This window comes from Triturus cristatus, chromosome 11 (genome assembly GCF_964204655.1).
Source record: "Triturus cristatus chromosome 11, aTriCri1.1, whole genome shotgun sequence".
NCBI lineage: Eukaryota > Metazoa > Chordata > Amphibia > Caudata > Salamandridae > Triturus > Triturus cristatus.
The window spans coordinates 762588015-762604665 of NC_140594.1; positions in this window are offsets into that span (position 1 = coordinate 762588015).

Sequence of the window (16651 nt, forward strand, 5' to 3'; positions counted from 1 at the left end):
CCATTTGCATGTCAATTGTTGTTTTTTCACCTCTTCTGAGGCCCCGCAGCTCCACTCTGACTATCCCTGGAACGCCCGGCCCCCACAGAGCAGAGACAGAGTTGCGCTGGTGCAACCGAAAGTGTTTAGGAACACTCATTATTTGAATTTTTTTTTAACCACGGGTACGATGTCTGCAAGGTCCGCGGGCCGCCAAAGGAGGCTTGCCGGGCCTCAGGCGGCCCGCGGGCCGTACTATGAGTACCCGTGGTCTAAAGGCTTTTTTAGCAGATAAAGAAATTGACTGTCCTCTCATTGGGGGCACATGGGTCCCACTACTTTCATATGCTGAAGATATCGTGTTAATGGCCCTGACAGCAAATGGCCTCCAAAAATTACTTAATGCATTCACAGATTTTATGCTGGCTCTTGATTTAAAAGTTAATTTTATCAAATCATATATTATGGTGTGCGGTCTCAATATGACCAAAACTAGGAAATATGCTGTGGGAGATAAGAGAATTGATAAATTGAATAATTTTAACTATCTAGGGAATATGTTTAATTGAAGGATGAATTGGGAACCCCTTTTTATTGCAAGGGTGCAACATGCAGGCAGGATGGTTGAGGGGCTTTTTCGCTTTGCCTTTAAGCTGGTGACTGAGCTGATTACACTTTACAAAGCCAAATGCGTGTCTGTTGTAACAAACGGAGCTAGAGTGTGGGAATACCATAACAACCGCCAGCTACAGATTATGGAAAATAAATTCATAAAAAGGTTACTGTTAACCCTAAATAGTGCCCCCCCCCCAATCTTTTGTCATCATGAGCTGGGGCTTGACTTTGTAGAGGATCGTATAGACATTGCCCCCCTGCTATAATGGGCCAAAATCTGGTTGTCTGAGGAGTTAGTGTTTTCCATAGAGATTATCAAAGATTGTATTAATCTTGACAGAGCACTAACTATCCCTTGGCTCCGATTTGTAAGGGATAGCATCTATAAGCTAGGTTTGGAGCACTACTTTGATTGTCCAGCTGGCAACCCTGAAAATGCTAAAAAAATATCATAAAAGAGGCCTCCCTTGTTTATTCCTTGTCCAGGAACAATTTTATTTAACATTCACCATAAATGTACAGATACGATTTTATCTAACAAGATTTCACTTACTCACCCTGCACTTTTTGGTGGCTTTCCCAAAACAATCAGGGTGGGTAGATAAATTAGAGCCTTGCCCCTCTGATAATTTGGCAGCTCAGAGCACATTGCACTTTATGCTATTTTGCTCCCTCTATAAAGAGCCAAGAGGAAATGTTTTAGGGCCATATGTAGGAATCACTTTTGCGATCGCAAACACTGCGATTCGCAAGAATCTGGGTGTTTGTGATCGCAAAACTGACTGTACCTTTGTAGGAAAGGTTTCCGCTGCACTAAAATGCGAATTGCTAATTTAGCGATTAGCATTTTAGCGTAACGCAGATTCTGCGAATTATTTTGCGGAATTGCAGTCTGCGTCCCATCATTAGCGAAAATCGCTATTACCGTCCTCGCAAGTTGCGATTTCGCAAAATCAGATGTAGGTCAAAGTCGCAAATAGCGAATATTGAAAAATCGCAAATTTGCACTTCTCAATTACCACCAACTCTGAGCAGGTGGTAACCAAGTGCAACCAATTTAAACAGGCCCACAATGCCACTGGGACTTCCCACCATGGCTGGCCTGTACGTGATAGCCAGGAGGCTGCGAATCAGGGATGCCACGCAGAGAAAGAGACGCCAGGAAAGGATCTACAGAGCACGCATCACCCTCTTCCAACTGACCGAGGAGGAGATCCATGTGAACTACAGGCTGCACCCAGACAGCATCCTGGATTTAATAGAGGAGCTAACACCCATACTTGAACACCCCACACGCAGGGCACACACCATTCCCACCCATGTGCAGGTACTGTGCTCACTGCACCTCCTGGCATCAGGGAGTTTTCAGGGGGTCATTGCCACAGCAGGAGGTGTCTCGCAAAGTGCACTTTCGCGCTTCTTCCACGCTTTCCTGGATGCAATGGTACAGAGGCTGCATCACCACATACAATTTCCAAGCACACCATAGGCACTAGATCAGACCAAGCAGGATTTCTACCAAATTGCCCAATTCCCCCATGTCGTAGATGGGACCCATGTCGCAATCTCACCCCCATCACAGAATGAGTATATTTTTCGGAACAAAAAGTCATATCATTCCCTGAACATCCAGGTAGTGTGCAATGCCAAACATACAATCACTGATATTGTGGCAAAATACCTAGGAAGCACACACGACTCATTCTTGTTTCGCCACTGTGCATTACATCGCAGTCTCACAAATGGCGAATTTGGAGAGGGATACCTGCTAGGTAAATGCATGCCATACAGACACAGAACCAGTAGAGTTATGCAGTGGCAGGACATTATTGAACATGAATCTGCTTATACCCTGCAGGTGACAGTGTGTATGCTGTACGAGACTACATCCTCACACCGTACCTGAATCCGGCAACTGCAGGTGAGAGGAGGTACAACAGTGCAAACAGAGCTACACGCTGTGCCATTGATAGGTCCTTTGGAATCCTAAAGAGCCGTTTCCGATGCCTCCATAAGAGTGGAGGTGCGCTACAGTACATCCCTGAGAAATGTTGCAAAATTGTGGTTGCCTGTGCAATGCTACACAACATCGCTACCAAGAAAGGAACCCCAGTGGACCTGACAGACTCAGAGTCATCAGATGAGGAGGGACCAGCTCCACATCGCGGCCCGGCAGGTGGGGCTGGTGCGGCTGCTGGACGCATGAGACGGGATGAGATCACACAAAACTACTTCTAAGTGAGTAATGAGGACACGAGGCCTCTGATTGGTGTTTTACAGTGACGTTTATTTCCTTATGTTCAGGAATAAATCTATCTTACATAGTGACTTCATAGTTGGTGCTTGCACATGTTTGTGTCACAGTGCAATAACTGCCATCAGCCACTGAGTCAGTATGGACTGTGTTGCGTCACACATGGCCATTAGTCCCTGGTGTCCCTTCACCTCCTACGTGCACGGCCTGTTGAGCCTCGCTGTGTCTGCGCAGTGCCCTCCCTGGAGTCATCATCCACTCTGCCCTGGCGTGCACTCCGGCGTCTGTCCTGTGGAATTGGGGGAGTGATGCTGCTCCTGCTTGACTGTTCATCTGTGTCCATTGCACTAAGTGTGCCTATGCCACCTGTGGCAGCTGCGCGCATCTGGTCCACCGCATGCGTAACCTGCACCAGGACACTGCCAACGTCCTGGCAGCAGTGGGCCATCTCACGCTGCATGCTCACACATCTTCTGGCCAGCAGGGATGTGGCGGTTGACTGGCGGTTCACTGCTCTGGTGTATAAGTCCAGCTGTGTGTGGAGGCGATGTCTCTCCCTGCGCCGGGCTGCCCTGTCCCTCATGATCTCCCTGCACAGTCCCTCCAATGCACCAGTCATGGCCATTACACCTGCGTGCAACTCGGTCATATTGTGGTTGTGTGCAGCCAGTTGCCGCTGGATTGACCATATCCCCTGGACTTGCAGGCGCTGTTGTTTGAGCATGCTGCCCTCCAGGCCCGAGAACACCGTGTCCTCTTCGGCAGGGCCAGTGTTGGTGGATGGGCGTTCCCTGCGTCTCATCCCTCTCCCTACTCTGGAGTGTTCAGGGGACTGTGTTTGCTGCTGTCCTGCACGCTGGCTGTGCACTGGCTGTTGCTCTTCTGCTGTGTCTGGTGTCTGTGCCTCCAACAGTGGAAGTGGTGTAACAATGTTGCGCCGCCTGCATGGTGCAGCGTCTGCAGTTCTGGCTTCGCCCTGCTCCTCCTACCCTGACTCGTCCTCCATCTCAGCTGTTTCCTCACATTCAGGCTCAATTTCCTGTGTTGGTGGTGGTGCTGTGGATTGAATGGCACACATTAGTTCTGTGTCCTGTGTAGCATTTGTAATGCATTATATATGACACAATAAATTCACATGGGTACTATGTGTCTTTTCACTATCTGCATGATGGAGTCCTCCCTATTCCACCTGGCTGTGTCTCACTGGCACAGTTATCAGTGCATTTGACTACATCTCCCATAATGCATTTCTGGGTGTGCTGTTTGACATGTACTGGAGTTGCACTCAGGTTGCCTTTTGGGGCGTGTGAGTGGGTTGGGGATGTATCAGGGGGTTTTGGCATGCATCTTACCTTGTCTGCTGTCTGTGTGTTCTGAGCTGTCCAGGTCAGCCACTCCACTCACACTCTCAGGCTGCAGTGTGCCCTCCACCAGCTCCTCCAGGGGCGTCGGTTCTGTTGCAGTGGACGCCCCCCCCAACGTTTTTTTTAGCCTCTGCAAGTCTTGTGGCCACCCTCTCCTTTGACCTTTGCCGCATATCATACCACCTTTTTCGGAGGTCTTTGACTGTGCGGTGTGTGACACCAATGGCATTCACTTTTTCTTGGATGTCACTCCATATTTTGCGCTTTCTGGCCTCTGGCACACGTAGGGAACTTTTCCAAAACAGGAGATCATGGCTGGTGACAACCTCCTGGGTGAGGACCTCCAGCTCCCTGTCGCTGAATTTATGTTTTCTTTTCCTTGGTGGTTCTTCATGCTGCTTCTCTGGCCCCTGGGACTCCATTTGGCTTGTTTCCAGTAGCTGAGCCCAACTTTTCTCCTCTCCACACAGGCTCTCACACAGCTACTGGCTCACACACAGCTGCTGGCAATCAGGTGCAGCATAAGCAGTCACACTTCCTGGTTGTGATGTCATCATTCTGCACCTGAATTGCAGATTCCCAGATTTGCGATTCCTTAATTGCATTTTTGCAATTAAGGTATCGCTATTTGGGTAATCGCTAAATTAAATCTGCGAATTTTTGGTAATCGCAAAATATTACCGAAAAAATACCTACATCGGAATTTGCGATTCTGAAATTGCGATTCGCGAAAAATCGCAATTTCAGAATCGCTAATTCTGTTCTACCTACATATGGCCCTTAGTTCCAATTTAAAATAAATTAGGCCATGTTCCTATATTGAAAGTTTTAATTATTTACATTCTTTGGCTACTTATGATATATGCACTAGGGTTTCCAACTACATTAAATTGCAAGGCTATTAGGAAACGGTATTAGTTTATTGCAGTTGGACCCGAACATTGTAATCGTACAACCTAAGTATTGATGTATTTTTATGGAGAGAGCTGCACATTGTAATTGTATTAAGTACCTTGAAATATAGATTGCATTTTTATCAGAAGATTGATTTTAAGGATTGTATTTCTTCCTTTCTTTCTTTTTGATTAATTGAATTGTATGAATTGCCTCCCTTTGCTGCTCTGTAAATAGATTACTGGAATCATAATTTGTAATTTTGATTTTATAAACTTTTCTGGCTTTCTTTCGAAACCGAATAAAGAAACTTTGACTTGACTTGTATATCTAATTAATATCAATGTGATCGTCATGTACTCAAATATGGCAGGTTTTTCTTGGGAAACAAAGACTGTCCATTGAAATTTTAAACTCATATTGTTCAGAATCCCCTTGAGTATTATATACTGTTTGCCTCAATTCAATTTGAGGCAACTGTAGGAGAATATAGCATTAGCCTCAGAGACCTTACTGGAATGTCGGTGTGGAAATAATCCTATGTAATATAATGGATGTATATAGTAGTTAAATTAAGAAAAAAACAGGTAGATAGAGGTTTGGGACATGGTTTAAAAATGTAATAAATTGTCATATATCACAGTAACATGTACAGCCCTTTTTTTAAATAAAGGAATTTTTTCTAAGCACTTTTTAAAAATGGTATATTTGTATAGTTTGTATTCTTGTAGCCCTGAAGAAGTCTCTTGTAACGAGACGAAATGTGTTGGCTACACTGTGGAAATTATTTTTATGGAGACTTGAATAAAGAAACTCTTTTTGAAAACAAAGAGGAAACACATGTGAATGGAGTTTATACATCCTGTGACTGAATTGATGTACATCATAGGGTTATAAATGATAAATTGTGTGTGCTGATCATTTTTTAAGTAACTGTATCATGGGGCATTGCCCCTAAGAGTAAGATTAGAAGGATGTTCTTGCAGATCTGGGGCACCACACAAATATAACTTAAATTTACTACAAGCGACAGGTGCAATTTCATTTTGCCTCAGTCTTATCATTTGTAAAACCCTCTTAGTAAGATCTTGTTTGATTTTTGTGGTTGATAAAGATTCCTACACTCAATCTGTGGGTCTTTTACAACCTTTCACAGTTCGCCCCACACCCATGGCACAACATTAGTATGGATGTTTTTAAGAATCTCCCGAAAGACCTGGGTCACACTGCCATTCTTATGGTGGTGAACTTATTCTCCTAGTTAGCTCACTTTGTCACTCTGCCTAAGGTGCTCACAGCTAAAGACATAGTTAACATGTAATAAGACCCCATGAAATACCCTCAGTCATAATATCTGATTGGGACCAACAATTCGTATATACTTTTTGGTGAGAGGTCTGCACAGCTCCACAAATGGATCTCTGGTTATTATCGGTGTATCATCCATAAGCGGATAGGCAAATGAAGTGTACCAATCAGTCCATGGACTAGTACCTATACAGTCTGTTGTCCAATATAACAAGTAGTTAGGTTAAGGCACTTCCTGTGGCAGAATTAGCCTATAACAATAGTTTCCATTCAGCATTAGGCATGTCTCCCTTTTTCTGTAATATGGGCTTTCATCACAAATCTATACATACACAGCCCACACATAAGGTACCTGCAGTAGATGCTCTTTGAACAGCGCTAACAGACATTTGGAAAATTGCACATACATATTTTTAGACTACTAAGGAGCATATGGAAAATCAGACAGATAGTCACCAACTTCCAGTTCCTTCTTATGCCCTTGCTGACCTTGTTTGGTTGGATTTTAAAACATGCATTTGAAGGGATCTAAAATGCTTCGGCCCCATTATGTTGGGCCATTTAATATTCTACAAGTCATAAATCCAAAGGCCATGAAACTAGAATTACCTGCAGAATACCAGATCCATCCAGAGTTCCATACCTCCCTACTCAAGCCCTATGTTCTCACTACTTACCCTCTTCCACCTCCGCTTGTAGTTGAAGAACATGAGGAATATGAGGTAAATTGTATCCTTGACTCCCCAAGACATCAGGGTAAGTTGCTGTATCTGGTGGATTGGAAAGGTTATCCACCTAAAGAGCATTCTTGGGAACCTTCTATTCATGTGCACTCTTGCCGCCTCATACAACTAACTGTTCCATGCTCATAATCCAACTAAGGAGAAGAAACAGCTGTGATGCACTCAAAAGTCATCTAATTAAGACTATACATAAAATGTTCTAAATTCTCAAACTGACTATTACAATTGTGTGTGCACCAGGTTAAGTGGCTCTGCGGACCACTGAATACAAACGTACAACAAAAAAACCCAGAGGTGTGTCTGGGGATGCCTAGTGCACTACGAAAAAACACTATCCAGTGTACACTTTCAAATCTCAGAAATATTAAATCACATGTATCACATGAAACACATTGCTACTTATGAGTCAAAACATGTATCAATGAATCGAACAGAATCCAAACGAAGTCATGTGTTGATTGTGAAACAGTTCTTTCTTTACTGTTACAGAAGATCAAAGTTCATAACTGATGCAGCAACCCTCTGCATTAGACAGATGATCAAAATAATCGTCTCAATTTCTGAATTTCCCAATGCATTTCGGGCTGATAAAGCAAAGCCCTTCGTCAGGGGAATCTACGAAACATAAATGACAGCAATATACATAATTGTCACAACATCATATATGTACACTTAAAAGCTTACATTCAGGCCCATTTGTGGACAGGACTCACGACTTGCGAACAGTGCGTGGAGATGAAAGAAATGGGACGTAAATAATGAAACCCGAAGGTGATGAAGTTTCAATGAACCAGAAGATTCCTCACACCACAAGTGCCATATAACAAAGCAGCAAGTGTTCTAATAGAGAAACACCCTCTCCCAACAACATGCTTGGTACAAAACAATCGAAAATATAGTATCGTACCAGGAAATAATCGTAAACACAATATCCGATGCGTGCCAGACCCTCGTATGACAACGCTGGGGAACCTGAACAGTAAATGAAGTGAAATAAAATAGAATCAATTGAACAGAAACGTAATGTGTGCATAACACCTTCACCAAGTATCTTTGTGCATCTTACCAACATAAGTCGATACTAAGTACGACGGTTGCTCAATAGGAACAGATGTACTGAAAAATACGAAAAACCGCGCCAATACGTCAGTAAATAGATAAGTTTAGCGTCATAAAGACTGCTCCGTAAAAGTACATTAAAAAGAGAACCGTCTCCCGCTTACCCTTCGTCGTGAAACAAACAGTTCTTCACCCATAGTGTCGACCTTAACCGGAGGAAGGAGTGTAACGTTGTGAAAAAACATGCGCGTCTAAATAAAGATCAGTGAAGTAGAAAGGGGACTGTGTAAATAAACTACCGCGGCCATGTTCAAAGGTGCAATGAGAAGTAAAGAGGTGACAAGACGACATATTGTGATAAAAAGAGTGAAACATCATCAATTTCAGTACAAAACGATATAATAAGCAACAAATTATAACATTTTATGACACTGTGTAGCACTGTACGTGAATTACAAAGCAAAAGAATGAAGAAACATAAATTGTTAAGAAAATTAACAATGACTAACAAATAATGAGCAACAAATGATGAATACATAATAAGCACTAGAGTTCCAGGCAGAGAGATACCACTTAAGCACGAAGATGACAATATGCTTAAACAACTATAAGAAGCATGATAGTTCAAATTTGTCATTCACCCCCATCGGGGCGAGTGTTTGTAAAAACCATATCCAATGTGACTCCCGTTGCGCTAGCATTTTAGACATATTTCTTCCCGGGATGGCCTCAATGATTTCAAGAACCCCAAATTTAAGCTGAGCTAGAGTGTGTTTAGAGTTTGTCCAATGTTGTGCCAGCGGGGAACTGATGGTTTTAGTTCGAATCCGACTCTTGTGTTCGGTTATCCTAGTGCGAAGCGCACGTTCAGTTTTGCCTACATAGCTCAAATCGCAAGGGCATTTGATAATGTAAACTACATGATGACTATTGCAGTTCGCATTAAAACGTAAATCAATTTTTTTACCTGTTCGAGGATGGGGTAGACTTCTGCCTACCATGACATTATTGCAGTGGGAGCAATTCATGAATTTAGACATTCCTTTGTATACCAAATTGGGTTTGATTTTAATTTTGGTCAAAATTTCTTTAAGGTTCCGAGATCTTTTGTAGGCAAACAATGGAACATCAGTAAAAAGGCCTTGAAGGTCTGGCTCGCATTTTAGTAAATCCCATCTCTGCAATATGCTTTTTTTTAACAGGTAAGAGTCAGTGGAGTAAGTAGAGACAAAAACCTCTCTCTTTTTCTCAGTGAGCGATGTTCTCTGTTTGAGTAGATCTTCACGATTAGAGGATATGGCCCTTATAGCCGCCTGATCAACAATATGTGCGGGATATCCTCTATCAAGGAATTTATTTTTAGAGGCTACAATGGCCTTCGTGCCAACCTCCAGGTCAGACGTGATACGTTTGATCCTGAGGAACTGTGAGTACGGAAGGTGGCGTTTTAATGGCCATGGATGGAAGCTTTGAAACAATAAAGCATTATTGCGGTCTGTGGATTTGGTGAAAACAGTAGTCCGAATTGAAGAACCAGATAAAGTTAATTGTACATCCAAGAATGCTATACTAGAAGGGTCAATCAGATGTGTAAATTGAATCCGAGGATTGATCTGGTTGAGTGACAAGATCTGAGTTTCAAGGCTACTACGTGACCCATTCCAGATGATCAGTATATCGTCGATATATCGACGGTATACAATGAGATTTGAGGTCCATGCAGTATCCGTGAGAATATGCTCCGTTTCGAATTTGAACATGAAGATGTTCGCGTAACTGGGGGCCCCAGAAAAACCCATCGATGTACCATTGGATTGTAGAAAAAAGTGGCCCTTCCACTGAAAGTAACTATGAAACAGGCAAAAATTCAAAATTTCAACAAGAAAAACTTTACTTGCTCTGACATCATCCTGACGCAGTAATGCCCATTCAATGGCATCTATGCCATCCATATGAGGAATGGATGTATACAAAGAAACAACATCTATTGTACATAACCACAATTGTTCACTCTCAGGGATATGAATATCTTGGAGTATTGTCAATAGATGAGTTGTATCTTGAACATACGACGGACAACTCTGGACTATAGGTTGAAGGAAAGTGTCCAGATAATGACCAAGGGGGTCATGGATGGAGTCACATCCCGAGACAATGGGCCTCAAGGGAGGATCGTCCAAATTTTTATGAATTTTTGGGAGCATATACAAACTTGGTCTTCGTGGAGATCGAGTAAATAAATACTCTCTAGTTTTTGTGGTAATCCATTGCATTTCTATGGCATGGGACAAAATAGAGTCCAAGGTACTCAAATATTCATCTGTAGGATCTGACTCTAATGGCAAATATGTGGACCGGTCTTGCAGCATCTGATCAACCTTCAACTCGTATTTACTACGATCCATGACCACTAGAGCACCACCTTTGTCAGCTTTAGTGAAATGTAACGAGTTCTGAGATTGTAACGACTTCAAAGCAAAACTCTCACTTTTAGATAGATTAGAATTGCCCAGGGGACGAGAAGGAAACTTGGATATATCTTGTTTGACAAGAGTCTCAAATAGGTCAATGGCCTTATGTGTGATAGGAGATAAGAAGGTGCTACGTGGCTTGAACTCAAGATATTCAACATCCATGTCTGACTGAAACTCAGTAACAATTGTTGAAAAAAAGAGTCTTAAGCGTAATTTCCTAGTGAACTTGTACAAAGCAACCAAAGAATCTAAGTTTCTAGACTGGAAAGTAGGTACAAATGAGCAACCTTTATTGAGTACTGCAACCTGCTTATCGGTCAATGACTTGGAAGAGATGTTAACAACTAGTGTTTCTTTGTGCGACGACCTGTCCCTGTTTTTGTTGAATCGGTGACCTCTACGTGTTTGACTGGTTCTGCAGGTGGCTGCGTAGGTGGTTGATTTGAGGCCGGACTGGTGGCCAAAAAAGAAACCTTAGAGGTGCTAGGGACTGGGGAATGACGATCACCCGGTGGGGGTGGAGCACTCACAGTAACAGGTGGTCGAGATAATTGTGTATCACTAGTTGAGGCTATGCTTTCTTCAGAAGAGGTGGTGGTTGGTTTCTGCCAATTTCGTCTCTGAGAATAGACTTCCGCCCAAGAATAAACTTCATCCAGCTTATAATCAATTGTGTCACGGCGAAATTTCCTCACTTTTCGCTCATGTATTTCTTTAGCATATGCATCTAATTTCATGTTAATGTCCGTAAGAGTGCTAGACCATGCTTCATTTTCCATACGTGAAACAAGGTTGGCTTGAAGTTCCTTTATCTCTGTTTCTAAACCACTGAGTACTTGTGAAAGTTCTTCGACTATAAGTAAGATCAAGTCAAGAGAGCATTTATTCAAAATTGTGTACCACTTCTCCATGAACTTTTTGTTCATCTTAAATAACATAGGCTTAATTGATGCGTGCCAGACCCTCGTATGACAACGCTGGGGAACCTGAACAGTAAATGAAGTGAAATAAAATAGAATCAATTGAACAGAAACGTAATGTGTGCATAACACCTTCACCAAGTATCTTTGTGCATCTTACCAACATAAGTCGATACTAAGTACGACGGTTGCTCAATAGGAACAGATGTACTGAAAAATACGAAAAACCGCGCCAATACGTCAGTAAATAGAGCACAAACAAAAGCATATTCTGCTGCCGAAGCAGCGGACATTTATGGTCTCATTAAAGAGGTCAGGACTTTTGATTTGAATTCTGGTCCTATTCAGCAACAAATTCGACAGTTAGAGTACCTGATGCGCAGAGAGATCAACCAGCGCCTGCATGCCACCACATTAATCCAATACCACAAAGCAAGTCGCATACCCAGGGGACTGCGTTTGGCAATTAAGCCTATGTTATTTAAGATGAACAAAAAGTTCATGGAGAAGTGGTACACAATTTTGAATAAATGCTCTCTTGACTTGATCTTACTTATAGTCGAAGAACTTTCACAAGTACTCAGTGGTTTAGAAACAGAGATAAAGGAACTTCAAGCCAACCTTGTTTCACGTATGGAAAATGAAGCATGGTCTAGCACTCTTACGGACATTAACATGAAATTAGATGCATATTCTAAAGAAATACATGAGCGAAAAGTGAGGAAATTTCGCCGTGACACAATTGATTATAAGCTGGATGAAGTTTATTCTTGGGCGGAAGTCTATTCTCAGAGACGAAATTGGCAGAAACCAACCACCACCTCTTCTGAAGAAAGCATAGCCTCAACTAGTGATACACAATTATCTCGACCACCTGTTACTGTGAGTGCTCCACCCCCACCGGGTGATCGTCATTCCCCAGTCCCTAGCACCTCTAAGGTTTCTTTTTTGGCCACCAGTCCGGCCTCAAATCAACCACCTACGCAGCCACCTGCAGAACCAGTCAAACACGTAGAGGTCACCGATTCAACAAAAACAGGGACAGGTCGTCGCACAAAGAAACACTAGTTGTTAACATCTCTTCCAAGTCATTGACCGATAAGCAGGTTGCAGTACTCAATAAAGGTTGCTCATTTGTACCTACTTTCCAGTCTAGAAACTTAGATTCTTTGGTTGCTTTGTACAAGTTCACTAGGAAATTACGCTTAAGACTCTTTTTTTCAACAATTGTTACTGAGTTTCAGTCAGACATGGATGTTGAATATCTTGAGTTCAAGCCACGTAGCACCTTCTTATCTCCTATCACACATAAGGCCATTGACCTATTTGAGACTCTTGTCAAACAAGATATATCCAAGTTTCCTTCTCGTCCCCTGGGCAATTCTAATCTATCTAAAAGTGAGAGTTTTGCTTTGAAGTCGTTACAATCTCAGAACTCGTTACATTTCACTAAAGCTGACAAAGGTGGTGCTCTAGTGGTCATGGATCGTAGTAAATACGAGTTGAAGGTTGATCAGATGCTGCAAGACCGGTCCACATATTTGCCATTAGAGTCAGATCCTACAGATGAATATTTGAGTACCTTGGACTCTATTTTGTCCCATGCCATAGAAATGCAATGGATTACCACAAAAACTAGAGAGTATTTATTTACTCGATCTCCACGAAGACCAAGTTTGTATATGCTCCCAAAAATTCATAAAAATTTGGATGATCCTCCCTTGAGGCCCATTGTCTCGGGATGTGACTCCATCCATGACCCCCTTGGTCATTATCTGGACACTTTCCTTCAACCTATAGTCCAGAGTTGTCCGTCGTATGTTCAAGATACAACTCATCTATTGACAATACTCCAAGATATTCATATCCCTGAGAGTGAACAATTGTAATTATGTACAATAGATGTTGTTTCTTTGTATACATCCATTCCTCATATGGATGGCATAGATGCCATTGAATGGGCATTACTGCGTCAGGATGATGTCAGAGCAAGTAAAGTTTTTCTTGTTGAAATTTTGAATTTTTGCCTGTTTCATAGTTACTTTCAGTGGAAGGGCCACTTTTTTCTACAATCCAATGGTACATCGATGGGTTTTTCTGGGGCCCCCAGTTACGCGAACATCTTCATGTTCAAATTCGAAACGGAGCATATTCTCACGGATACTGCATGGACCTCAAATCTCATTGTATACCGTCGATATATCGACGATATACTGATCATCTGGAATGGGTCACGTAGTAGCCTTGAAACTCAGATCTTGTCACTCAACCAGATCAATCCTCGGATTCAATTTACACATCTGATTGACCCTTCTAGTATAGCATTCTTGGATGTACAATTAACTTTATCTGGTTCTTCAATTCGGACTACTGTTTTCACCAAATCCACAGACCGCAATAATGCTTTATTGTTTCAAAGCTTCCATCCATGGCCATTAAAACGCCACCTTCCGTACTCACAGTTCCTCAGGATCAAACGTATCACGTCTGACCTGGAGGTTGGCACGCAGGCCATTGTAGCCTCTAAAAATAAATTCCTTGATAGAGGATATCCCGCACATATTGTTGATCAGGCGGCTATAAGGGCCATATCCTCTAATCGTGAAGATCTACTCAAAAAGAGAACATCGCTCACTGAGAAAAAGAGAGAGGTTTTTGTCTCTACTTACTCCACTGACTCTTACCTGTTAAAAAAAAGCATATTGCAGAGATGGGATTTACTAAAATGCGAGCCAGACCTTCAAGGCCTTTTTACTGATGTTCCATTGTTTGCCTACAAAAGATCTCGGAACCTTAAAGAAATTTTGACCAAAATTAAAATCAAACCCAATTTGGTATACAAAGGAATGTCTAAATGCATGAATTGCTCCCACTGCAATAATGTCATGGTAGGCAGAAGTCTACCCCATCCTCGAACAGGTAAAAAAATTGATTTACGTTTTAATGCGAACTGCAATAGTCATCATGTAGTTTACATTATCAAATGCCCTTGCGATTTGAGCTATGTAGGCAAAACTGAACGTGCGCTTCGCACTAGGATAACCGAACACAAGAGTCGGATTCGAACTAAAACCATCAGTTCCCCGCTGGCACAACATTGGACAAACTCTAAACACACTCTAGCTCAGCTTAAATTTGGGGTTCTTGAAATCATTGAGGCCATCCCGGGAAGAAATATGTCTAAAATGCTAGCGCAACGGGAGTTACATTGGATATGGTTTTTACAAACACTCGCCCCGATGGGGGTGAATGACAAATTTGAACTATCATGCTTCTTATAGTTGTTTAAGCATATTGTCATCTTCGTGCTTAAGTGGTATCTCTCTGCCTGGTACTCTAGTGCTTATTATGTATTCATCATTTGTTGCTCATTATTTGTTAGTCATTGTTAATTTTCTTAACAATTTATGTTTCTTCATTCTTTTGCTTTGTAATTCATGTACAGTGCTACACAGTGTCATAAAATGTTATAATTTGTTGCTTATTATATCGTTTTGTACTGAAATTGATGATGTTTCACTATTTTTATCACAATATGTCGTCTTGTCACCTCTTTACTTCTCATTGCACCTTTGAACATGGCCGCGGTAGTTTATTTACACAGTCCCCTTTCTACTTCACTGATCTTTATTTAGACGCGCATGTTTTTTCACAACGTTACACTCCTTCCTCCGGTTAAGGTCGACACTATGGGTGAAGAACTGTTTGTTTCACGACGAAGGGTAAGCGGGAGACGGTTCTCTTTTTAATGTACTTTTACGGAGCAGTCTTTATGACGCTAAACTTATCTATTTACTGACGTATTGGCGCGGTTTTTCGTATTTTTCAGTACATCTGTTCCTATTGAGCAACCGTCGTACTTAGTATCGACTTATGTTGGTAAGATGCACAAAGATACTTGGTGAAGGTGTTATGCACACATTACGTTTCTGTTCAATTGATTCTATTTTATTTCACTTCATTTACTGTTCAGGTTCCCCAGCGTTGTCATACGAGGGTCTGGCACGCATCGGATATTGTGTTTACGATTATTTCCTGGTACGATACTATATTTTCGATTGTTTTGTACCAAGCATGTTGTTGGGAGAGGGTGTTTCTCTATTAGAACACTTGCTGCTTTGTTATATGGCACTTGTGGTGTGAGGAATCTTCTGGTTCATTGAAACTTCATCACCTTCGGGTTTCATTATTTACGTCCCATTTCTTTCATCTCCACGCACTGTTCGCAAGTCGTGAGTCCTGTCCACAAATGGGCCTGAATGTAAGCTTTTAAGTGTACATATATGATGTTGTGACAATTATGTATATTGCTGTCATTTATGTTTCGTAGATTCCCCTGACGAAGGGCTTTGCTTTATCAGCCCGAAATGCATTGGGAAATTCAGAAATTGAGACGATTATTTTGATCATCTGTCTAATGCAGAGGGTTGCTGCATCAGTTATGAACTTTGATCTTCTGTGACAGTAAAGAAAGAACTGTTTCACAATCAACACATGACTTCGTTTGGATTCTGTTCGATTCATTGATACATGTTTTGACTCATAAGTAGCAATGTGTTTCATGTGATACATGTGATTTAATATTTCTGAGATTTGAAAGTGTACACTGGATAGTGTTTTTTCGTAGTGCACTAGGCATCCCCAGACACACCTCTGGGTTTTTTTGTTGTACATAATCCAACTAAGCCATGTCTCATTTGTCGGCCCTTTGGGGGGTGTACTGTCACCGCCCACTCTTCATGCGGTGTGTTCCCCTCCTGTGTCTTCATGTGGTGGTGTAATGGCCCTCCTTGAAATCGATGATAGGACCCCCTAGGCACTTTCCCTCCATTCCCAATTCTTAGCAGTTCATGTCACTCTGTTTATGTCCACAGCTTGGTTTTCGTTCCTCTATGTTGTGATACTTTGTGAGGATCTTGTGGGGTTCCCTTATTGTTTTGGGAATCAGGAGCTCACCTTTTGTTTAGGTCTCTTTTTGTTTCCGTTGGTTGATGCTGTACATGAGCACTAGGGTGACCAACCGTCCGTAAATTTCACGGAC